This window comes from Triturus cristatus, chromosome 4_2, assembly GCF_964204655.1.
Source record: "Triturus cristatus chromosome 4_2, aTriCri1.1, whole genome shotgun sequence".
NCBI classification, from domain to species: Eukaryota; Metazoa; Chordata; class Amphibia; order Caudata; family Salamandridae; genus Triturus; species Triturus cristatus.
Window position 1 is genome coordinate 68,265,275 of NC_140586.1, and position 19,374 is coordinate 68,284,648.

The 19,374-nt window shown below is 52.7% G+C and overlaps 1 long non-coding RNA gene across 1 annotated transcript in view; it reads left to right on the plus strand.

Annotated features, from left to right (window-relative positions):
* The window catches only part of LOC146832996 (uncharacterized), a 434,888-nt gene that overhangs the window by 113,668 nt on the left and 301,846 nt on the right, over nt 1-19,374 (plus strand). The gene's annotated exons all lie outside the window — the stretch shown is intronic.

A 19,374-nucleotide genomic window follows, 5' to 3' on the forward strand; every position in this document is an offset into this window, starting at 1 on the left:
AAAAGAAAAATCAAAATGGACACCTACACTCACAGCAGGCAACAACATAGACCTTTTTTATAAATTGGTCACGGCTGAATTAGACAAACACGACATTAAAAACACAGCTACCCGTATGAAGAAAGATAATCTTACACAAAAAGAAAGACTAGCACTCAGAACACTTAGTAACAACAAAGATTTAACAATCAGGGAGGCTGACAAAGGAGGTAATATGGTGGTCATGCGTAGCACAGACTATGAACAAGAAATACTGACCCAATTGAGTGACCCTGAATGCTATGAGACCTTAACAGGCAATCCTATTTGGACGCTAACCAAATACATAAACACTCAACTAAAAAGATGGCAAGAACAGGGACTGCTTGATGACAATGAATTCACCTATCTAAAAGTTGACCGACCAAGATATCCTTGTATTTACACTGTACCGAAAGTACATAAAAATCTTCCTTTCCCACCTGGAAGACCTATAATATCAGGCATAGGTGGTCCGACAGAAAGGATATCTGAATACGTAGACATTTTTTTGAAGCCTTTAGTAACCAACTTAGCTTCATATATAAGGGACACAAAACATATCTTGAGCACCTTAGCTGATTTAAACTGGGAAGAAAACATGACTATGGTCACACTGGATGTAACCGCTCTGTACACCAGTATAAAAAGAGACATTGGCATAAGGGCAGTCAAGAGGATGTTGAATAGAAGGGCTGCTAGCTCTTGGAACCATACAGAAATGCTAATTGAAATGATAGAACTAATATTGGACAACAATGTATTTCTTTTCAAACAACAATGGTTTAGACAAACACAGGGAGTAGCAATGGGCTCCAGATTTTCTCCCTCGTATGCCAACCTGTTTATGGGTTGGTTCGAGGAGACGAGAATCTGGGGCTCATTGGGTGCCAAATATAACGACTCTATTCTATTTTGGGGTCGTTACATAGACGACTGTATTATGATCTGGACAGGAACGAATTCTAAACTCTTAAGTTTTTTTGAATTTCTTAACAACAATGAATGCAACATAAAATTCACCATGGAACACAGCAAAACGCACATATCATTTCTAGATGTGGAACTGTATATACACAACAGTAAAATTGAAAGTAGACTGTACCGTAAGGCAACAGCTTGCAATTCCCTTTTACATGCAAGTAGTGCACATCCCTTTCACCAAATACGCTCTATCCCATTTGGAGAACTGACTAGAACCAGACGTAATTGCAGTAGGGATGATGAATTTCAGACTCAGAAAAAAGGAATACTAACCAGATTCAAAAGGAGGGGTTACAGTAAGTCTTTACTGAAGAAAGCAGAAGAGAGAATAGAAAAAATAACCCAACTTGAAACACTGAGGGACAAACCCAAACAGAAAGATAACGACCAAAAAATCAGACTGATTACCGGTTACAACAATTGGTCGGTAGTTTTAAAAAGGAGCCTTAATAGACATTGGCACTTACTAAAGGCAGACAATACTCTCAGGGAGTTCATTACAGACAAACCCAACATAACGTACAGGAGGGGGGTCTCATTGAGGAACCTACTGAGTCCAAGCTACCCAAAAACAATCATCACAACCAATTGGTTCAGCCAATATTCATGTGGCTTCTACACATGCGGTCATTGTAGCTCGTGCAAATGGGCGGATGACCGTAAGACTGAATTCTTGGGACCAGGAGAAAGGAAATACAAAATAAACTCCAACATCAATTGCCTAACTAAATTTGTAGTATATATAATACAATGCAAATGTGAAAAATACTACATTGGTAGCACAATCAGACCCTTGCGGGACCGCATAGGGGAACACACCAGGGCAATTAAACAGGGAGACATGAGATACCCATTAGCGGCGCACATGTCTATTTGCCCTGCTCAAACAGTTAACCGCACATTTAAATTCTATGGAATAGAACATGTCCCAAGTAGTCCTAGAGGAGGGAACAGAGAACTTACACTGAGACAAAGAGAGGCACAATGGATTTTAAAAATGCGTAGTGTGGAACATGGTCTTAACATTGACCATGAATTACACTACTTTCTAGGAAGGTGAGACCCCCAGTATCTGAATTCAAGTTACCGCAACCACAGACTTATTCAAGAGTTCCGTATTGCCAAGATCTAACACACAATGGGCTATGGGATTACTCTACCTACAATACTACTACACATGTGTTTGCTCAAAAAGAAATTCTAATGCTAATGTGATACAGATGACAGATCTATTTATATTCTTATGTCAATACTACAGGAGAAAAGAGTGTTTTTTCCAATTTGCAACTTTTCTGTTAATTCACAGTTGTTTAACACATTATGTCTAATAACTGTATGGACACTTATGGTACTGATGTTTTACAACATGTCTTTAGTTCACACTGTCTAATTTTCGTTTCACGATATTACTTTAAAATCTTTGTACTGAATCTAATAGTTGGAGAGACCAATATAATAGGTATTACCACTAACACTATGATACAATGAACTAGCTTTAAAATGGCCGCCGTATTTGCAAATTCGCCCTAGTCCTTTTTCTATTCACGACATGGGAAGAGGCACGTGATAGAACTAGTCACGTGATTACGCTTCACGTCTCCAAACCGGAAATATAATCACAAGGAAAGCCACTCGCATGCAAACACTCCAAACCGGGAAACCAGAGACGGGCATCACTTCGGCTCCACTTTCAGTTATATAAGGTAAGCGCTGCTCGAGCACGTTACGAGTCGTAGTATATTAGGACTGTTTACCCAGATAACAGAGAGGATAGTTGAGAAACATTTTCCATTATCTTGGATTTAGGTTTTCATTTCTGATTATTTTTATGAGTCGTGTCACGCTGAAAAAACAAGGCTGTTTAGCACCCACTGGTGGTTTACGCTGTTTGGCATATACACAGGATCAGTTCAGATTGGTGACAGATAGAGATTTCGTCATGGTTGTATTCCGCATCTACATTTTTTACATGTGGTTACACCCGACTATTTTTTATAAATCACGCCATTATTACAATAGGATGATGAGCATGCAATGGTGTATAATGATAACAGACCTGTAGCCAGGGACGTTTTCTATTTAATACGAGCCTGCACTTATAAACGCGCGTCATTATGTTATAGATATATATACTCGAGACATGACAGATGTTAAATTTTATCATAGCTGCACGTCGGATTTTAATAACATCTGACTAATCCTGCTCATAGTAAAATACAGAGTTTTTAAACCACGCTCAGCATTTTGCCCCATTAGCACATTACCCCGTACCACAATCAGCATAAATAGTTTATAGTCTGAGATGTAGGTTAATTAACTCGTTTAACTTATTTTTCACAGTACTGAAAAATTATTGAACCTGATCAAAGAACACTGACTCATGAGGAAAGTGATGCCATTACTGCAGAAACCATAGGTGGTTTGGAATTATCACCACCTAATAAGTAGGTGTTTTTACTTTAACAAATACTGCCCATGTCTATAATCGGTTTTGGTTTCTCAAAGTCTTTTTCACGAGAACTAAATATAGATATGTTCATTCTTTCCAGAATAATTTTACCAAGCCAAGAATAGGTAGCTATGACCGGATGACTTTCAGTGTTACGTTCACGTTTTTCTTCACCGATATATGGCACAAAAACGTTCTTCACACGAGCACATATGGAGACGCACACCGTATAGTCTTAAATATAGTGAATCGAACCCGCCACGTCACACCACGACTATGTTCACGTGGGTTTGCCATTCACAAATAGGATTAGCTTTGTTTTTCGGCGTATTTCCCCACTATAGCACGACTTTTCAGCTCTCTCCACTATTATTAGAATCATAGAAACTTTATGGTTATATTATGATATCTTGAATCATGATGGTATGTGCTTATTCATACTTATTGTTATTGCAATGGACTACATAGCTCACCCGCTTTTAGTCGGTTCTTGAGTTTCACCACCATGTTGCTTTGACATTACCATTGAGTACATGTTTTCAAGTTATGTACTATATAGGTTTTCAATTTCTTTTGTAATACAGCCTTGAAAAAGTCGCGGGACTACATTCCCTTGTTGCGACGAAACACGTGTTGGCTGGCTGTTGTGTACCATACTGAAGACACCTAATGAATAAAGAACCACCCATAAGAGAAGACTAACTTATTTCTTCTGCCAACTGATATGTACTGTAAATGTGAAAACACGAAATAATTTTTATTTTTGACAAGAGGGCGTGTGCTAAGGACTGATTGCACTACAGCAGCTCTGCTGACCTGGTTCTCAGCCTCTAGAGCAGCTCTGCTGACCTGGGTCTCTGGCTCTAGAGCAGCTCTGCTGTCCTGGGTCTCTGGTTCTAGAGCAGCTCTGCTGACCTGCTTCTTAGTCTCTAGAGCAGCTCTCCTGACCTGGTTCTCTGGCTCTACAATGGCTCTGCTGACCTGGATTCTCTTGCTCTACAGCAGCTCTGCAGACCTGGTTCTCTGCACTCACGATGCACACACCCGACTTCGTGAAAATATATTTAAAAATAATATAAGTTTATTATAAGTACAAATATATTATTTTTATGAATATCTTAGATAATCTCTTGCCCTAATATGTATATTAAAGACACATACATATCATTTTGGAATATAACATTTTTTTGCGGAAGTCGCGCACCCAGCGCACCCCAGCACGTATATGATGTCATGCGGGACCCGCAACTGCGCAAGCATCTCGTACTGTAATGCGCATGTGTCGCAAATGCGCAGGAGCAGGAGTCGCGGACTGGTCGCATACCAATCGCGCACATCATGTAATATTAAATGTATATGATGTAACTGAAAAACACATAGCCGTCGCACACCGTACGCGGATCCTTCATAACTTTTCTAAAATGGTGGCTAGAATGCACGCACCCACCGTGATGTGTGCGCTTTGCGTGCGCAACTCCGGAAAAAAATTGAATTTTTTTTAAAAAAGAAAAGAATATAAATATATTAAAATAAAAAATGAAAACAAGAAAATTAATCAATATTTCAGTTTTGAATTTTTTTTAAAAATTTTGTGTGCAATTTTCCGAAAAATATATAATGTTATTTAATGAATAAAATATTTATAAACAGTTAAAAAACTGTAGAAAATCAGTACAAAAAAAACAGATATAACTACTATCACACTTAAAAATTATCTTTTAAAAAACCTTTGAAATTCACTGAAAAAAAGTTATAGTTAGAAATTAGCATTTAAAAAAGCCTTGAAAGTCACTGAAAAAACCATAGATTTCAGAGACGTTATAGTTAGAAATTAGCATTTAAAAAACCTTAGAAATTCACAGAAAAAACCATAGGTTTCAGGGATGTTATAGTTAGCTGGCCATTTCACTCGTACAAAACCATAGAAATTCCTCCGTTATAGTTGGTTCTGCTAACTATAACTCGTGCGCCCGCAATGCACTGCTGATGATGTCACATATTGCATCATTCATGACATGGTCAGTGACATCACTGATGACATCACTGATGACATCTCAAATGACATAATGTCATGGCATAATGTTTTCCAGGCGCAAAGCCAATATTTTGGAGTATATCTTGGCATCCAAGTTCGGTAGCGCTATAGGCCTATAAGAGGCGCAACTAGTGGGGTCTTTCCCTTGTTTGGGGATAACGGAGATCAGAGCCTCCCCATAGAAGGGGTTACCTCCTGCCTGTCAGCTATAAGGTTGAAAAGCTGCACCAGGCAGGGCACCAGTTCCGGCGCAAAGGTACGATAGAAGTGGGCTTTGAGGCCATCAGTGCCAGGCGCATTTTGAAGCTTGAGAGAGTCGATCGCTTTTTGGACCTCTTCCGCGGAGATGGGACTACTTAAATCTTCATTTGTAGAGGCCGGGACCTGAGGTAGGTCCAGAGCCTCAAGGTAATGGTCCTGGACCTGTGCGCCTAATGAGTCTGCAGTATACAAGGTTCGATAGAATTCCCCAAAGACCTTGGCTTTCCCTGTTTCACTTAGGTGAGAGGTCCCCCTCCCATCGGTTATGAGTTTAATGTATTCCTTTTCCTGTCTTGCTCGCAGTTGGCATGCTAATAGGGAACTAACCTTGCTTCTTCCCTCATAATTGTGCACTTGCAAGCGTAACATGGTCCTCTCCGCCCCATTAGTGTAAATAGCCTGGAGCTACCCCTTGACCTGTGTAGTCTTACAGAGGGTTTGGGTCGAGGGGTTAGTTTTGTGGGCTGATTCAGCCATGCGAAGCTCCCCTTCAAGGAGAAGAAGTTCCCCCTACGTTGTGATTTGAGAGTGGCGTCTAGTTCGATGTACTTCCCCCGTATAACTGCCTTGAAGGTGTACCATTTGTTGGCCAGGGAGGTTTGCACTGGGTCGTTAAGGTCAAAGAATTCTGTGATTGCCTTCCATAACTCTTAGAAGCTGATCCCTACAGAGGTAGTTAGGAAAATACCTTGGAGCGCGGGGCAGGCCAATCAAGCACTAACTCTAGCTGCGCATGGTCTGACAGACAAATCGGGTGCAATTGGGAGCCCGTTATTGTGTGGAGAAGGGACTGACTGATAAATGCATGGTCAATCCTGGAGTATGTCCTATGCGAGTACGATAAGAAGGAATAGCCCCGCTTCGAGGGATGGGCATTTCTCCATAAATCCACCAGTCCCAACCCCTGTAATGTTGTTTTAAGTAGTTTGCTAAATACCCCCCTACAGCCCTATGGGAGTGTGTGGTGTCCAGGGGCGGGTTCCAAATCAAATTGAAATCTCCAAGCAGTAAGATGTCACCTCTTGCGAACCCCTCGAGTGTGGTTAAGAAAAAGATTAGGAAATCATGTTGCCCTGCGTTTGGTGCGTAAATCGTGGCATTAGTGCACAGTCTGCCTCCTATTTTCCCCCTCACCATCACAAACCTCCCCTCTTTGTTTATTTTAGTGTCGTGGTGAAGAAAGGGGGTTGAAGTGTGGAAAAGAAGTGACACCCCATTGTGTTTGGTGCGTGCTGAAGATTGAAAGATCTGCGGATAGGCCCTATGTTTCAATTGTTGTTCCTCTTTACGTAGGAGGTGCGTCTCCTGCAAGGCGTCTGTTTGAATCTGTTGATCATTAAGAATTTCCAGATCCGTTGCCTCTTGTTAGGGGAGTTAAGACCCTTTATGTTCCATGTTAAACAGTTAACCCTCATCGTTCGTCAGAAAACACCTAGGCAGCTAGACCCCTCCCTCACGCTCCCTTGCACATTACCCATTGTGTTTCTCCCCCTCCCCACCCCAGCAACCTGATAAAAAAGTGCAAAAAATACTGTGACACCAAAACAAAATGAACCTTATCAAAAATAGGCCATAACTTTGCGCTAGGGGGCCCTTGATCACAGAGGAGAACCTCATTTCGAGCATTATACAGCCGGACCAAATTCTGCCGCCAAGGCCCAAAAACAGTTCCGTAAGCACAAATAAGCTAGTAGCTAACTGCCTCTTTGAATGTTGTGGACGGCATTAAAAGTTTGAGCTTTTCCCCCCACCACCTTGTTACTAGAGTCAGAGTGTCTATAACCAGCTGGGACAATCCCAGTCATCCCGTCGGGGCTCGTGAACCACTGGACACCCTGGTTGACTCAGGCGGAACCAAAACCTCTAATCACCAAAGATCCAGAGGCTCTTCAACCCGTGGTATTTTTGCTTGGTCTCCACTGCTTAAGCCAAGGCCCCCCCCCTGCTTCTTCGGGCCCATCGTCCCCTCCACTCTCCTTGCCTCCGCTGCGTGTGTCGTGACTGGCACTTCAGTGCCCAGGATAGTTGCTGTCTCCTCTAACTCCGTGCAGTGATAGTTCTTATTGTCCAGTGTGAAGGCTTGACCAAAGGGGTAAGTCAAGCTGTATCTCACCTTACGTTCTCTTAAGGCTGCAGTGACAGGTCGGAATTGTTGGCGTTAGGTGAGTGTGGCTTGTGCCACATCTTGGTAGAGCGAACACTCTGCGTTCTCAAAAGATACCCTGTCAAGGGCTCGCGCCTTCTGGAGGACCAACTCCTTAGTTTTGAAACAGCTGAATTTCTCCAGCACATCTCTGGGTTTTCTGGCATCTCCTGGGACTCAAGACCCCACTCTGTTCACTCTTTCTAGTCGGACCTCCGGTTTAGAATCTCCGAGTACTGTTGAGAATAGCCCCGCCATAAAGGCCTCCAGATCCGGGCCCTCACATCCTTCTTCCAGGCCTCTCACACGTATGTTCTCCCAATGGGAACGGTTTTCAAGGTCCCCTCATCTGAGCAAAGTGGCTTTCAACTGAGCGCGAAGGTCTTCAGATTGGGTCTCCAAGGGTCTCACGCGATCCACCAGCTCCTGGTGTTTACCTCAAGGTCGAGAGGGCGGGCTCCAATTAAGTCAATGTCAGATTGCAGGGCTACCAGCCGGCCTCCCATTTCTGCATTGAATGCATCGAAAGAGGCCCCTATGTCAGCCTTGATGTCATCCCCGAGTTCTTGCTTGAATTCTCGAAGCGAGGCCATCAAGTCCTCTCGTGTAAGCACCATACGTTCATCAGACCGCGTTGCCTCATCACTAACTTCCCCTTTGGTGGGGGGGGGGGGGGAGAAGAAGCTGGAGATCTTTGAGTGCTGTGCCTTTTTGGGTGGCATAGGGACCCTCGCCCACCGCTTGTGCAGGGTTTCCCTGCCGTAGAAAATAGCGTGAGGAACTGCTTCGGCCTCCCCAACTCTGCCCACCTGGGATGAGCAGGAGGTCCTTCCGTATTGGGTAAAAGAAGCTCAGTGGCGTTGAGGCATAATGTCGTTGGGACTAGGGCTCACAGTATTGGTGTAGCGGGCGTGGTTTGGGTGTCTCGCCACTCCTTGGGGCTAGGACGGTTGAACCAAGACCAGGAAGGTCACGCTGTCCAGGGACCCCCACTTTGATTCTGGTACCTTCTTGAGGTGCTTAGGCAGCCACTCATGACAACTCCATCAAGGGTGCAACTCCCTTCTGGACCACATGGGGACTCCACTGGTTGGCGCCACAGCCCTTCTCTGCTACGATGCTAAGGAGTCTCTTACATCTTGGGTCATGCACGCATAGCCCCTGTGGGGTGGGTTGTTGCTTGCAGCAGGGCCCCTTCAGGGGTGTTGACAGGCTGCCGTGACAGGGATGAGCAGCAGGGGCGAGAGACCTCCAGCCTGGGCCTTCTCACGAGGTTCTGTGCTGGTGCCTGGCCGCCGCCATCCTAAGGTCAGTGTTGGAGCCGGCCTCGTGGCGTGGTCCTGTTCCCCCTCGCCAAGCCGCACGAGGTTGCCTGCACCTCGGGGCTCCTCCATTTTGGATTGTACGTGACTCTGCGCACCAGCCTACGGGACCCCGCTCAACCCGGCCTCGGCCCCAGCCAGCCCCGACATCAAGGCACCAACAACTGGCCAGAGGGTACCACGTGAACACTTCCCCACTCCCGGCGGAGGGCAGTATCGATGGGACCCCCAACCGTCCTCCCACACCTAGGTGCGATCGCCCCACAGCTCTCCTGGGCCTGGCGCCTCTCCTGCTGAGCGTCTGGCCGCTCCCGACCCGGCCTCTCCGCCCCCCGGGCGCAAGGGTCCGGACATCAAAGGGCTCCAGACCTATATCTGGGGCGACCCTGCAACAGGACAGTAGTTGTATCCCGGAGTCAAGAGCCCTGCTGATCGGATCGCGGCTGACCCTACGGAGAAAGACTCATCCTGGAACCACGCTCTGAGCCCTGCTGACTACGTCGCGGCTCCACCGTGCTTAAAGACCTTCACGAACCTTTGGGGCCCTGCTGACGCTGTCGCGGCCCGACCTTGTTGAACTTGCCATCAGAGCCCGGCTGACCTCGTCGCGGCTCGACCGAAGCGGACCTACCACCGGAGCCCTGCTGACTGTGTCGCGGCTCGACCTAAGCGGAACTACCACCCGAGCCCTGCAGACACCGTCGCGGCTCTCCACGTCCGAGCTGCTTTGAGACCAGCACCTGCCGCTCCGATCCCCGGAGCCACCTTCGGCCTAACGCAAGGTCTGGCGCAGAGCTTCCCCGTACCAGGCTGGTACTAAGACTGTCCCGCTACCCTGTTCCTACAAAGACATTGAGACTCTTTCTGGGTCTCTCGATCCCCCTGTAAATATTTAGAATGTGCTACTATTGATAAAGTACCTAGATAAGCAACTGATACGGAGTCCTGTGTGGTGGTGTTACTGGGCCTAGTACGATCATAGGAGAAAGACCTCTCCTAGGAGGCTTCTCAGCGGCGCTCGGCTGTAACTTTGCGGTAGGAAGGTGCCCCAGAGTGGGTCCCCCTGACTCCCCGGTGGTCCTCCCTCCAACAGTCAGGCATCGTGTATTTTAGCTTATTCTTGGCTAGCCACTTTGGCACAAGGGATCCCCCGCTCCTCACCACTGCTGCCGTTTGCCACCGGAGGGGTCCTCAGGGATCTCTGTTCCCCCGGGGGCCTCCGCTCCGCAATCGCAGTTGTCAGGGCGCATCTTCCCTCATGGGCCCCGATAAAGCCGGGCGCTGTCAGTCCGCATGTGGTGTCGACCCCCGGGGGTAAGGCGGGCGGAATCCCCGGAGTCCTCAATCCACCCACTGCTCGCGTGGGCTTCTGCTGGTCCCGCAGATCCGGTGAGTGTCTCTGCGGCCGAGCGTAGTGGAAGCCGCCATCTTGTTGGGCGCCGGTGGTTGAGATATCTGTCCCCTCACATCGCACCTGGGGGGACCGTTCTCACACCCTGTCAGCCTCCACTGCTCCCGGGAACCTCAGATGAGCGGTGTTGGACCCGGCCTCGTGGCGTGGTCTTAACCCTCTTGGATTGTGCTCATCCCCCGCACCGGCCTACACGGGATGCCCTTTCAGGCCGCCAGGGACCCCTCCTCCCTTCGAGGCCCCCTTTGGATTGTACCCATTTTCCTACACCCGCCTCAGCGGCCCCCTTTTCCAGGCCGCACAGGGACCCCTCATCCCTTCGGGGTCCCCCCCATGCTTACTCCACGCACCAGCCCACACAGCCCGGCACAATCAGGCCTCGGCCCCAGCGAAGCCCCAACATCGAGGCACCAAGATCTGGCCAGGGGGCACCGCCTGGCCACTTCACCACTCCCGGAGGAGGAGAGTTTCGATGGGACCCCCACCGTCCCTCAACACCTAGGTGCGATCGTCCTCCGGCCTCCCCGGGCCTGGCGCCTTTCCCGCTGGGCGTCTGGCCTCTCCCAGCCCGGCCTCTCCACCCCCCCAGGCGCAAGGGTCCGGACATCAAAGGGGTCCAGACCTATATCTGGGGCAACCCCGCAATGGGACAGTAGTTGTATCCCGGAGTCAAGAGCCCTGCTGATGGAATCGCGGCTGACCCGACGGAGAAGAACTCTTGCTTGACACTATACCACGAGCCCTGCTGACTGCGTCGCGGCTCCACCTTATTGAGACAAGGAACCTCACGGAACATCGGGGCCCTGCTGACGCTGTCGCGGCCCAACCTCGCTGGAACCTCCTCCAGAGCCCTGCTGACGTCGTCGCGGCTCGAGCTGAACTGAAACACCTTAAGAGCCCTGCTGACCTAGTCGCGGCTCAAGCTCCACGAACTGATCGCCAGAGCCCTGCTGACGCCGTCGCGGCTCGACCACTCCGAGACCCAGAGTCCCTCCAGCTTGAGGATCAAGAACTGGGCCTAAGGTACCCTCATACCCAGCTGCTACTAAAGACTGTCCCGCTACCCCGTCCCTACCAAAGACTTTGAGACTCTTGCGGATCCCTCGATCCCCCCTTGTATATACCGATAACCGTAACTTCCTAAATGCTGATAAAGAATTGCTCGTCTTGATAAACATCCTCGAGTCCTGTGTGGTGGTGTTACTGTGCTAGTACGGTATAGGAGAAGGACCTCTCCTAGGAGGCTTCTCAGTAGCGCTCGGCTACTTCGTACAGTGTGGGGGCCCCCTTGGGTGGTCTCTCCGACTCCCCCGAGGTCCGCCTTCCAACATTTGGTGGCAGCGGTGGGATCCGAGCCGAACGCAGATCGTACAAGCAAGTAACCCACTCGCTATCCATCCAGACGAACAGAGACCATGAGCAACCAGGAAACCACCGCGACCATGGAGTTCCAACCAGAACGATTGGAAGAGTACACGCACAAAGAGTTAAAACAGTTCTGCAAGGACAAGGGCATTGCGACCACCGGCCTAGGTACCAAGGAAGAGATGCAGAAAGCCCTGAGAACCTGGATAGAGTCCGAGGTGGGTCCCTCCCAGAGTGAAGGTCCCCGGCCCCTGAATGCAGCCACGCCACCAGCACCGACCCCAGCGAACGGAGGGAGAAACAGCCTGGAAACCGGCCTCTCCGCGGAAGAAATACGAGAGCGGGAGAAGGTCCGGACCCATGAGCTAGAGCTCGCACGACTTCGGCTGGACGGCGAACTCCTGCTGGCCGAAAAGAAATTGGCAATGGAATAGCTACGGCTACAAGAGGAAATAGAGGAGAAGAAGCGGCATCGAGAGCTGGAAGAGAAAAGGCTGACCCTCGAACACGAGCGGGGCCTCAAAGAACTCGAGATCAAGGCCCAGAAGGGGGAGACCGGCACCCCCAGCAATAGAGACGCTCTGCCGCCCACCGAAGCCAAGGTCCATATTCCCAAAGATGCCGTCAAGGAGTACTATAAAAACGATGACATCCAGCAGTGGTTTAAGGCGTACGAGGTGGCCATGACCTCCCATCGGGTACCCCGGAAGGATTGGGGTGCCGGCCTATGGGGTCGGTTCCTTAGCGAGGGCCGAGACACCCTACTCCAGCTCCCGGAAGAGGTGATGACCTCGTACCACCATATGAAGGAGGCCCTGCTCACCCGCTATGGACTGACCGCGGAAATGTACCGCCAGCGTTTCAGAGACTGCCAGAAAATCCCCGGTACCACGTGGGTAGAGTATGTTGACTTTTTCAGCAGGGCCCTAGAAGGTTGGATCAAGGGGAGCAAGGTCACCACCTACGGGCAGCTGGTCGACCTCATTGTTTGGGAACACCTCTCCAACAACTGCTTCGTGGAGCTAAGACAACACCTCCTCGACAGCAAGCTGACCGAGCCGCGGAAGCTCGCCGCCGAGGCCGATCGATGGGTCAACACCGAGTCCCCCGGAGCTCGATGGGGGAGTACCAGCGAAACCCCACCGGACCCCCCCGCCAGCGCGGCGGGGGAGGAGGGTCGAACAGGAATCGGGACATCCCAGCCGGGCCGCCCCGGAGTCCGCCTCGGGGGCTGCCTCAGCAACACACCTCCCAGAACCTAGCCCGAAGAGGGACGACGCCAGCCAAAACCGGACCCCGGCCCACGATAACCTGCTACGGCTGCCAACAAACAGGACACTATGCCAGCGACCCTGCCTGCCCCCGGAACCGACGAAGTGGGACCAGCGGGCCCCCGCCCCGACAACTAGCGGCTGCCGCCCTGGGGGAAGGGGAGGAAGAGGAAGAACCCCTCGACGGGGGGTCCACTGAGTGGGAGCCGGCGGCCATGTCCCTGGTCTGCCTGGGCAGTTGAGAAATGGTGCCCCGAACACCCATCCCGAGCAACACCCAGAAGTACCAACAGTGGGTCACTATCAATGGACGACGGGCCGAAGCCCTCCGTGACACCGGAGCCAGTATCACCGCTGTCCGCTGCCACCTGGTGGCCCCCGAACAGATCCTGCCGAATGTGCTATGCCCCGTCCGGACGGTCGACAACAGCGAGAGCATGTGCCAGATGGCCCAGATTCCCTTCGAATGGGGAGGGGTGACGTGCATGCTGAAGGTGACTGTCCGCGACAACGCTCCGGTGGACTGCCTCCTGGGGAACGACCTCGAGAGTTCCCCCTGGGCTCAAGTGGAGCGGCGAGAGCATCTCCGAATGCTAGGACTACCAGAATGGGCCTGCGCCACCACCCGGTCCATGGCCGCCCAGGCCCCCCGTTCGTCCATGGCCGCCGACACCGTCGAGCCCGAGGGGCCCGTGCCACCCCCTGCCTCCAGCGAGGAAGAAGCGGACACTGATGCCAGATCCACGGTGCCCCCCCCCCGGACGAGATCGCCTCTCTTGGCACACTCCCGGAGCTTGCCCAATGGCGCCACGATGGGGGCCCCACCAGAGAACAGTTCTTGGAGGAACAGAAGACCTGCCCCTCCCTTGAAGGAGTCCGGCAGCAAGCGGCCTCGCAGGCCAACGGTGACCGGACCGGAACCCACTGGGTCTATTGGGCCGAAGGACTACTGTACAGCGAGCAGAAGGTTGCAGAACTGGGGGCCAGTCGAGTGCTGGTGGTCCCCCTCCGATTCCGGGAGTTCCTCCTTAACCTGGCACATGATGTGCCCCTCGCTGGGCACCTGGGGCAGGACAAAACCTACAGCCGCCTGGTGACCCACTTCTACTGGCCCCGGATGTGGAGGGACGTGGACAACCACTGCCGGTCCTGCCAGACCTGCCAAGCCAGCGGCAATACGGGGGGACGGGTCAAAGCCCCTCTCCAGCCCTTCCCAGCAGTCAACACCCCGTTCGAACGGGTCGGAATAGACATCGTAGGGCCCCTGGACCCCCGGACCGCCCTGGGTCACCGCTTCATCCTGGTCCTCGTAGACCACGCAACCAGGTACCCTGAGGCCATCCCGCTTCGAACTGTGACAGCCCCCGTAGTGGGCCGGGCCTTAATGGGGATCTTCTTGAGAGTGGGGTTCCCCCGAGAAGTGGTGAGCGACCGAGGTACGAACTTCATCTCTAAATACATGCGGTCCCTGTGGCAGCAGTGCGGGGTCACGTACAAGTTCACCACCCCATACCACCCTCAGGGGAACGGACTGGTCGAGCGGTTCAACAGAACCTTAAAAGGCATGATCAAGGGCCTGGAAGAACCCCTACGGCGGAGATGGGATGTCCTGCTGCCGTGCCTCCTGTTTGCCTATCGGGAGGTCCCGCAGAAGTCCCTGGGATTCAGCCCTTTCGAATTGTTGTACGGGCATCCAGTCCGAGGACCCCTCAGCCTGGTCACGGAGGGCTGGGAGACGAAGCCCCGAGATGCCCCTCCCGACGTCTACAGATACCTCCTGACCCTACGAAACCAGACACGAAGGTTCCGAGCCCTGGCCGAAGCCAACCTCGAGGCCAGCCAAGAGGACATGAAAAGATGGTACGATCAAAACGCCTCTACCATCGAGTTTGAGCCGGGCCAGCAAGTCTGGGTCATGTCACCGGTTGACCCCTGCGCCCTCCAGGACAAATGGACCGGGCCCTTTAAGGTGGTGGAAAAGAAGAGCCCTGTCACCTACCTGATCGACATGGAGTCTCCCCGGAACCCCCTCCGGGTTCTACACGCTAACCGGCTCAAACCCCACTTTGCCCGGACCGAACTAAGCCTACTGCTAGCGACCGACGACGGGGGCGAAGGCGACTCCGAGCCCCTACCCGACCTCCTGCGGACCAGCGACCACGACGGGACCATCGAAGGCGTCCAACTCGCCTCCTCCCTGACCCCGGAACAGCACCACGACTGTCAGCAACTGTTGCAGCCCTTTGCGGCCCTCTTCTCCCTCACTCCGGGGGTGACTCCATGGTGTGTCCACGACGTCGACACTGGGAACAGTCCCCCCGTGCGACACAGAGCCTACAGAGTACCCGACCGGGTGCGGGCCTGCATCCAGGCTGAGGTGGCGAAGATGCTGGCCCTCGGGGTCATCGAGCCCTCCGACAGCCCGTGGGCCAGTCCCGTCGTCCTGGTGCCAAAGGCCGCCGCACCAGGCACCCCCCGGAGCTACGATTTTGTGTGGACTACCGGGCCCTGAACGCTGTTACCAAGACCGATGCCCATCCTCTTCCCCGGGCCGACGAGCTCATCGACCGCTTAGGGGCAGCCCGCTACCTGAGCACTTTTGACCTCACCGCCGGGTACTGGCAGATCCAGCTCACCCCCGGTGCCCAAGAGAGATCCGCTTTCTCCACCCCTGATGGGCACTACCACTTTCGGGTGATGACCTTCGGCATGAAGAACGCCCCGGCCACCTTCCAGAGACTAGTGAACAAGGTCCTGGCCGGGCTAGAGGCCTTCAGCGCGGCTTATTTAGATGACATTGCCATATACAGCAGCCACTGGGCTGAGCACCTGGGGCACCTCAAAGCCGTCCTGGCCGCCCTCCAAAGGGCCGGGCTCACGATCAAGGCCAGCAAATGCCAGATAGGCCAAGAATCGGTGACCTATCTGGGCCATCAAGTAGGGAGCAGTCAGGTGGCTCCCCTCCAACCGAAAGTTGATGCCATCCAGGCGTGGGAACCCCCCACCACCCAGAGAGCTGTCCGGGCCTTCCTGGGCCTCACCGGGTACTACCGGCGATTCATCAGAGACTATGGGAGCATTGTCGGCCCCCTCACAGAGCTCACGTCAAAAAAGCAGCCCAAGAAGGTACACTGGACCCCCCGCTGCCAGACTGCCTTCGAGACTCTCAAAACGGCGATGTGCACTGCCCCCGTGCTACAGGCCCCTGACTACAGCAAGGAGTTCGTGGTGCAGACGGATGCCTCCGAATATGGAATTGGGGCCGTCCTGTCCCAGGTAGATTCGGAGGGACTCGACAGACCCGTGGCCTTCATCAGCCGACGGCTGCTGCCCCGGGAGCAGCGGTGGACACCATCGAGCGGAAGGCCTTCGCTGTAGTGTGGGCCCTCAAAAAGCTCCGGCCCTATCTCTTCGGCACCCACTTCCGGGTCCAGACCGACCACCGACCCTTGCGGTGGTTAATGCAAATGAGGGGCGAGAACCCCAAGCTGTTGCGATGGTCCATCTCGCTGCAAGGGATGGACTTCTCTGTTGAACACCGGCCCGGCAATGACCACCCCAACGCCGACGGCCTGTCCTGCTTCTTCCGCCTCGACGAGGAGAACCCCCAAGGAAATGGGTGACTCTCCCTGCCTTCGGCTGGGGGGGACGCCTGTTGGACCCGGTCTCGTGGCGTGGTCTTAACCCTCTTGGATTGTGCTCGTCCCCCGCACCGGCCTACACGGGCCGCCCTTTCAGGCCGCCAGGGACCCCTCCTCCCTTTGAGGCCCCCTTTGGATTGTACCCGTTTTCCTACACCCGCCTCAGCGGCCCCCTTTTCCAGGCCGCACAGGGACCCCTCATCCCTTCGGGGTCCCCCCCCCCATGCTTACTCCACGCACCAGCCCACGCAGCCCGGCTCCCTCCGGCATCGGCCCCAGCGAAGCCCCGACATCGAAGCACCAAGATCTGGCCAGGGGGCACGGCCTGGCCACTTCACCACTCCCGGAGGAGGAGAGTTTCGATGGGACCCCCACCGTCCCTCAACACCTAGGTGCGATCGTCCTCCGGCCTCCCCGGGCCTGGCGCCTTTCCCGCTGGGCGTCTGGCCTCTCCCAGCCCGGCCTCTCCGCCCCCCCAGGCGCAAGGGTCCGGACATCAAAGGGGTCCAGACCTATATCTGGGGCAACCCCGCAATGGGACAGTAGTTGTATCCCGGAGTCAAGAGCCCTGCTGATGGAATCGCGGCTGACCCGACGGAGAAGAACTCTTGCTTGACACTATATCACGAGCCCTGCTGACTGCGTCGCGGCTCCACCTTATTGAGACAAGGAACCTCACGGAACATCGGGGCCCTGCTGACGCTGTCGCGGCCCAACCTCGCTGGAACCTCCTCCAGAGCCCTGCTGACGTCGTCGCGGCTCGAGATGAACTGAAACACCTTAAGAGCCCTGCTGACCTAGTCGCGGCTCAAGCTCCACGAACTGATCGCCAGAGCCCTGCTGACGCCGTCGCGGCTCGACCACTCCGAGACCCAGAGTCCCTCCAGCTTGAGGATCAAGAACTGGGCCTAAGGTACCCTCGTACCCAGCTGCTACTAAAGACTGTCCCGCTACCCCGTCCCTACCAAAGACTTTGAGACTCTTGCGGATCCCTCGATCCCCCCTTGTATATACCGATAACCGTAACTTCCTAAATGCTGATAAGGAATTGCTCGTCTTGATAAACATCCTCGAGTCCTGTGTGGTGGTGTTACTGTGCTAGTACGGTATAGGAGGCTTCTCAGCAGCGCTCGGCTACTTCGTACAGTGTGGGGGCCCCCTTGGGTGGTCTCTCCGACTCCCCCCGAGGTCCGCCTTCCAACAAGCGGGCGACGCGGATTTAAGGCAAGTGATGCCTCCCAAGCTACCAGTTCGTTGGGGCCTGGCACGGAGCCGATCGGAGTTAAGTCCGGTCAGCCATGATGGCTGGCCATGCCCCTCTCATACATTTTTATGAATTTCTCCCGGTTTAATATGATTTATATTTAAATGATTACAGTATTGGATAAAAAGCTGAGCTGCTACTTATCCCGAGACTTAGTGCTTAGTTTTCACAAGATGTGTGTGTATGTAGGCGATTGTTTCAGGCCGATGTGTAGGATCAATTATATATAGAACTTTTTTACAATTTTTTTTTGAAAATACAAATGTTAACACCTTTTTGTTTGCCATTTGAAATGTGAAGTTTTGATCAAGTGGTTCTTAACCCCTTTGGTGCATCGAACGGCCTTGGCCGTCTGACGCACCAGTGCTCATGTGCGTAGGATGGCCCCCGGCCATCCTTGCACATGGCACAGGGAATCCCTCTGGTGCGGGCACCAGAGGGATTCCCTTTATCCCCCATCAACCTCGGGAGCTCGGGAATAGCTTCCTCAGCTCCTGAGGCTACTCCCCTGGTTTCCCTGAAATGACGATCAGCGCGCATGTTGCGCTGACGTCATTTCAGTGAAACCGAAACTGAAATGAGCCAAGAGGCTCATTTCAGTTTCACTTTCCACATGCTCAGGGGGCTATCTCAGCCCCTCAAGCACGTAGAAAGATGGGAGAGGTATCACTGGAAAGGAGGGCGATCCCCAAGCAGGGATCTACCCAGGAGGGGGAGCAGCCTCTTGGGCAAGAACCTTTGCTCCCCCCATATTTTTTGCGGCACAACAGTCTTTCTGCTCCCCTGGGGGGCAGATGGGGGCAGTGTCCCCCAATTTGCCCCCCCCCCGGGTTGGCAAAAGCCCGCTAGAGACCAGGTATTTTTTTGTATTAAAGTTGGGGTGAGGGATGCCCAAAAAGGGCATGGCAATGCCCCTCCCCCGAGAAATGTCAGTCTTTCTGCCCCCCAGTGGGCAGACGGGGGCAGGAGCCCCCAATCTGCCCAATCTCTGATGTAGGTGTGGGAGCTGCCCAAGATGGGCAGGCCAATTCCCCCCCCCCCCCAAAAAAATGCAACAGTCTTTCTGCTCCCCCCAGGGGCAGATGGCGCAGTAGCCCCTGATCTGCACCCGGGGGGGCAGAAACCCATCGAGGCACCAGAAATTGTTTTTTGTACGATATAGGGGTAGGCGCTGGCCAGAATGGGCATGATAATTCCCCACCCCAAAAAC